The following is a 6,913-nucleotide window of genomic DNA, read 5'->3' as shown; positions in this document are numbered from 1 at the left end:
ATATGCGAAAATATGATTTTTTCGATATGTTCTCGGCCTAGCGGGCTAAACCGAGTATGCAGTCATCTTCTCATAAGTCTAATTGACCATTCTGGAAAGTTTGGCGATATTACTTTTTTGTCACCCGAACAAAAATTTTCCAAATAGCTTCCTTGAGAGTTTTAAAAAAAAAATGCTATATATGCGCAAATATGATTTTTTCGATATGTTCTCGGCCTAGCGGGCTAAACCGAGTATGCAGTCATCTTCTCATAAGTCTAATTGACCATTCTGGAAAGTTTGGCGATATTACTTTTTTGTCACCCGAACAAAAATTTTCCAAATAGCTTCCTTGAGAGTTTAAAAAAAAAATGCTATATATGCGAAAATATGATTTTTTCGATATGTTCTCGGCCTAGCGGGCTAAACCGAGTATGCAGTCATATTCTCATAAGTCTTATTTACCATTCTGGAAAGTTTGGCGATATTACTTTTTTGTCACCCGAACAAAAATTTTCCAAATAGCTTCCTTGAGAGTTTTAAAAAAAAATTGCTATATATGCGAAAATATGATTTTTTCGATATGTTCTCGGCCTAGCGGCCTAAGCCGAGTATGCAGTCATATTCTCATAAGTCTTATTTACCATTCTGGAAAGTTTGGCGATATTACTTTTTTGTCACCCGAACAAAAATTTTCCAAATAGCTTCCTTGAGAGTTTAAAAAAAAAATGCTATATATGCGAAAATATGATTTTTTCGATATGTTCTCGGCCTAGCGGGCTAAACCGAGTATGCAGTCATCTTCTCATAAGTCTAATTGACCATTCTGGAAAATTTGGCGATATTACTTTTTTGTCACCCGAACAAAAATTTTCCAAACAGCTTCCTTGAGAGTTTCTTCAAAGAAATTGCCATATATGCAAAAGTATGATTTTTTCGATATGTTCTCGGCCTAGCGGCCTAAACCGAGTATGCAGTCATCTTCTCATAAGTCTAATTGACGATTCTGGAAAGTTTGGCGATATTACTTTTTTGTCACCCGAACATTTTTTTTTTTCCTATAGCTTCCTTGAGAGTTTCTTCAAAAAAAATGCCATATATGCGAAAGTATGATTTTTTCGATATGTTCTCGGCCTAGCGGGCTAAACCGAGTATGCAGTCATCTTCTCATAAGTCTAATTGACCATTCGGGAAAGTTTGGCGATATTACTTTTTTGTCACCCGAACAATTTTTTTTTTTTCCAAATAGCTTCCATGAGAGTTTCTTCAAAAAAATTGCTATATATGCGAAAATATGATTTTTTCGATATGTTCTCGGCCTAGCGGCCTAAGCCGAGTATGCAGTCATCTTTTCATAAGTCTTATATACCATTCTGGAAAGTTTGGCGATATTACTTTTTTGTCACCCGAACAAAAATTTTCCAAATAGCTTCCTTGAGAGTTTCTTCAAAGAAATTGCTATATATGCGAAAATGTGATTTTTTCGATATGTTCTCGGCCTAGCGGGTTAAACCGAGTATGCAGTCACCTTCTCATAAGTCTAATTGACCATTCTGGAAAGTTTGGCGATATTACTTTTTTGTCACCCGAACAAAAATTTTCCAAATAGCTTCCTTGAGAGTTTCCTCAAAGAAATTGCCATATATGCGAAAATATGATTTTTTCGATATGTTCTCGGCCTAGCGGGCTAAACCGAGTATGCAGTCATCTTCTCATAAGTCTAATTGACCATTCTGGAAAGTTTGGCGATATTATTTTTTTGTCACCCGAACATTTTTTTTTCCTATAGCTTCCTTGAGAGTTTCTTCAAAGAAATTGCTATATATGCGAAAATATGATTTTTTCGATATGTTCTCGGCCTAGCGGCCTAAACCGAGTATGCAGTCATCTTCTCATAAGTCTAATTGACCATTCTGGAAAGTTTGGCGATATTACTTTTTTGTCACCCGAACAAAAATTTTCCAAATAGCTTCCTTGAGAGTTTTTTCAAAAAAAAATGCTTGTTTCGGCCAGGATGTCTTTACGGCCCTACGCTGTGTACTTTTATTAACCGACGAGACTCCATACGACGAGGAAGAAGTACGCAGATTCAAATTAAACGACGATTTATTCGCACCACCGTGTGGCAGTGCTCCACACGGTGGTGATATGATATAGCACACTAAATTACATACATTTAGGGCTTCCCTTTTATAGGGGAAGCAGTACGGACAGATACAAAACAACAGAGCGCACGGTAGCACGCTTTACCATGCCTACCGTGGCTCTAGGCATTTACTATGAAAGAGATACAATTCACAATAGTTGAATGGGCTCACGGGGGCGAATCTTCGTAACGAAAAGCATTGCTCGTTTGATAGCTCAACACTAGCGAACCTGGTGGTGGAAGTCAAGCTTTTTCCTACAGGGAACATAGGGAGACGACGTAGCACGCTTTGATGATTTTTTTATTTTCCCATGAAAATCCATTCCAATCTAGTTCTCCAAGTGACAATTTCACTACTTCCACCTTGAAACTTCAAATTTGTTCGAAGATACACATCTGTTCTGTGATGGGCTGTTTCTGCTGCTCTGCGTATAGCGCTGCTAGCGTGTGTAACAGCCAACGACGACGCCAAGTACGATGCGAGATCCAACAATGCTATATATGCGAAAATATGATTTTTTCGATATGTTCTCGGCCTAGCGGCCTAAACCGAGTATGCAGTCATCTTCTCATAAGTCTAATTGACCATTCTGGAAAGTTTGGCGATATTACTTTTTTGTCACCTGAACAAAAATTTTCCAAATAGCTTCCTTGAGAGTTTTTTCAAAAAAAAAAAATGCTATATATGCGAAAATATGATTTTTTCGATATGTTCTCGGCCTAGCGGCCTAAACCGAGTATGCAGTCATCTTCTCATAAGTCTAATTGACCATTCTGGAAAGTTTGGCGATATTACTTTTTTGTCACCTGAACAAAAATTTTCCAAATAGCTTCCTTGAGAGTTTTTTCAAAAAAAAAAAATGCTATATATGCGAAAATATGATTTTTTCGATATGTTCTCGGCCTAGCGGGCTAAACCGAGTATGCAGTCATCTTCTCATAAGTCTAATTGACGATTCTGGAAAGTTTGGCGATATTACTTTTTTGTCACCCGAACAATTTTTTTTTTCAATTAGCTTCCATGAGAGTATCTTCAAAAAAAAAAAATGCTATATATGCGAAAATATGATTTTTTCGATATGTTCTCGGCCTAGCGGGCTAAACCGAGTATGCAGTCATCTTCTCATAAGTCTAATTGACCATTCTGGAAAGTTTGGCGATATTACTTTTTTGTCACCCGAACAAAAATTTTCCAAATAGCTTCCTTGAGAGTTTCTTCAAAGAAATTGCTATATATGCGAAAATATGATTTTTTCGATATGTTCTCGGCCTAGCGGGCTAAACCGAGTATGCAGTCATCTTCTCATAAGTCTAATTGACCATTCTGGAAAGTTTGGCGATATTACTTTTTTGTCACCCGAACAAAAATTTTCCAAATAGCTTCCTTGAGAGTTTCTTCAAAGAAATTGCTATATATGCGAAAATATGATTTTTTCGATATGTTCTCGGCCTAGCGGGCTAAACCGAGTATGCAGTCATCTTCTCATAAGTCTAATTGACCATTCTGGAAAATTTGGCGATATTACTTTTTTGTCACCCGAACAATTTTTTTTTCAATTAGCTTCCATGAGAGTATCTTCAAAAAAAAAATGCTATATATGCGAAAATATGATTTTTTCGATATGTTCTCGGCCTAGCGGGCTAAACCGAGTATGCAGTCATCTTCTCATAAGTCTAATTGACGATTCTGGAAAGTTTGGCGATATTACTTTTTTGTCACCCGAACAATTTTTTTTTTCAATTAGCTTCCATGAGAGTATCTTCAAAAAAAAAAATGCTATATATGCGAAAATATGATTTTTTCGATATGTTCTCGGCCTAGCGGGCTAAACCGAGTATGCAGTCATCTTCTCATAAGTCTAATTGACCATTCTGGAAAGTTTGGCGATATTACTTTTTTGTCACCCAAACATTTTTTTTTTTTCAATAGCTTCCTTGGGAGTTTCCTCAAAGAAATTGCCATATATGCGAAAATATGATTTTTTCGATATGTTCTCGGCCTAGCGGGCTAAACCGAGTATGCAGTCATCTTCTCATAAGTCTAATTGACCATTCTGGAAAATTTGGCGATATTACTTTTTTGTCACCCGAACAATTTTTTTTTTCAATTAGCTTCCATGAGAGTATCTTCAAAAAAAAAATGCTATATATGCGAAAATATGATTTTTTCGATATGTTCTCGGCCTAGCGGGCTAAACCGAGTATGCAGTCATCTTCTCATAAGTCTAATTGACGATTCTGGAAAGTTTGGCGATATTACTTTTTTGTCACCCGAACAATTTTTTTTTTCAATTAGCTTCCATGAGAGTATCTTCAAAAAAAAATGCTATATATGCGAAAATATGATTTTTTCGATATGTTCTCGGCCTAGCGGGCTAAACCGAGTATGCAGTCATCTTCTCATAAGTCTAATTGACCATTCTGGAAAGTTTGGCGATATTACTTTTTTGTCACCCGAACAAAAATTTTCCAAATAGCTTCCTTGAGAGTTTCTTCAAAGAAATTGCTATATATGCGAAAATATGATTTTTTTCGATATGTTCTCGGCCTAGCGGGCTAAACCGAGTATGCAGTCATCTTCTCATAAGTCTAATTGATCATTCTGGAAAGTTTGGCGATATTACTTTTTTGTCACCCGAACAAAAATTTTCCAAATAGCTTCCTTGAGAGTTTCTTCAAAGAAATTGCTATATATGCGAAAATATGATTTTTTTCGATATGTTCTCGGCCTAGCGGGCTAAACCGAGTATGCAGTCATCTTCTCATAAGTCTAATTGACCATTCTGGAAAATTTGGCGATATTACTTTTTTGTCACCCGAACAATTTTTTTTTCAAATAGCTTCCATGAGAGTTTCTTCAAAAAAAATGCTATATATGCGAAAATATGATTTTTTCGATATGTTCTCGGCCTAGCGGGTTAAACCGAGTATGCAGTCATCTTCTCATAAGTCTAATTGACCATTCTGGAAAGTTTGGCGATATTACTTTTTTGTCACCCGAACAAAAATTTTCCAAATAGCTTCCTTGGGAGTTCCCTCAAAGAAATTGCCATATATGCGAAAATATGATTTTTTCGATATGTTCTCGGCCTAGCGGGCTAAACCGAGTATGCAGTCATCTTCTCATAAGTCTAATTGACCATTCTGGAAAGTTTGGCGATATTACTTTTTTGTCACCCAAACAATTTTTTTTTTTCCAAATAGCTTCCATGAGAGTTTCTTCAAAAAAATTGCTATATATGCGAAAATATGATTTTTTCGATATGTTCTCGGCCTAGCGGGCTAAACCGAGTATGCAGTCATCTTCTCATAAGTCTAATTGACCATTCTGGAAAGTTTGGCGATATTACTTTTTTGTCACCCGAACAAAAATTTTCCAAATAGCTTCCTTGAGAGTTTCTTCAAAGAAATTGCTATATATTCGAAAATATGTTGACCATTCTGGAAAGTTTGGCGATACATCCCAATACATCGTCTATGGTCTCTGCTCAACATGGCCTTATGGTGCTAGCATGTGAGCGCCTCAGACCTTGTGACGGTACGGTTGCCCGCTTACAAATGCGGCAGTTAATCTTTCAGGACGCGCGCCATCAAGCAGCTGAAACTGCACCACGCTTGCGCTGTATACGACGAGCGAGGTTTTTTGTAGTGTTGTACTATTTACAACGGCGCGCGTCCTGAAGGGATTACTTCTTGCTACTTGTGATATGTGTCGAGGAATTTTGATGGAGCGTAATAATAGTATTATTATAAAGCAGATGAGCTTTCGTCATCATTGCGTCAACCGATATGTAAAAGTGCATAACATATGTCACAACAGGTCCTGGTCAACCATTAGACGAAACCTGAGTAATAGTTTTTTAAAGTGCATATTTCTGAGTAGCAATTTTGCAGGTGCATTTTGCTCGCGCGATGCAGCGGTACGATGCTTGTGATAGACAATGTTCCGCTGTAAATATCATGATTGCTCGGGCTATTCAGCGGCACGGGTTGCTCGCGCACTTGCTCGCGCATCTAACGGCGATGTTTTGGGACGAGCTCACCGGTACGTTGCGGCCGTTGCTGCTGCTGATGATCCGGTAGGCTGTTGATGCTGGAATTCCGGATGTGTCGGGTGATCTTACGGTTATTCGGCTTCTTCTTCACTGCTTCAGCCATCTTCACAAACTCATCCTCATAAAAGAAGAGGGAGGGGGGGTAGCTTGACGGTTAGGCCTGGTTAGCTTACGGCCATTGTTCCACAGGGTCCGGAGAGTGGTACCAATTCGTGCACTTTCACTGGGTCGGGGTTCGAGCGAGCTGACACCATTGTTCATTGGTAAGGTACAGACTTTACGGAACGTCACGAGGTAGTCCTAACGCGAGGATTCCCTTTCTTCTTACCACTTCCGACCGTTTCACACACTGCAGTTCAAAATCACCACACTCGCTCGAACTTTTCGTACGTTTGGTGATCTTTGGTAGCCTAACTCAGTTGGTATTAACTTTATATTGAAAGGTGTCTAATTAACCAACCGTTGTGGTGATGGCACACAAAGATCCGTACTATTAAAACTTAAATGTTTTATACTGTTTGTGACGTTTTAGCTGTAGAGGTTTTTAACATTTGTTAGGATTATTTTTAGTTTAAGTTTTAATCACTAACACGAGGAACTCAACCGGTTTATAATATTGCGGACAAAACCGGACCGTCGCGTTCATCACTTCTCCGGACCAAAACTATCAGAGAGCTCCCCCAAATTCCGCCATGTCATTTATAGTCCCCAATAAGGGGGCGGAGGTGTGGAG

At 38.3% G+C, this 6,913-nt stretch overlaps 1 long non-coding RNA gene across 1 annotated transcript in view; it reads left to right on the top strand.

Annotated features, from left to right (window-relative positions):
* Positions 1 to 5,470: 5,470 nt before the first annotated feature.
* LOC134291095 (uncharacterized) overlaps positions 5,471 to 6,913 on the top strand; it is a 65,696-nt gene continuing 64,253 nt past the window's right edge. The window contains exon 1 of the long non-coding RNA XR_009998907.1: positions 5,471 to 5,893. This is a non-coding gene — a long non-coding RNA (uncharacterized LOC134291095). The remainder of the gene's footprint in view (positions 5,894 to 6,913) is intronic.

This window comes from Aedes albopictus, chromosome 3, assembly GCF_035046485.1.
Source record: "Aedes albopictus strain Foshan chromosome 3, AalbF5, whole genome shotgun sequence".
NCBI lineage: Eukaryota > Metazoa > Arthropoda > Insecta > Diptera > Culicidae > Aedes > Aedes albopictus.
The sequence above is the reverse complement of the archived record's forward strand: the minus strand, read 5'-3'. Positions and strand labels throughout refer to the sequence as shown.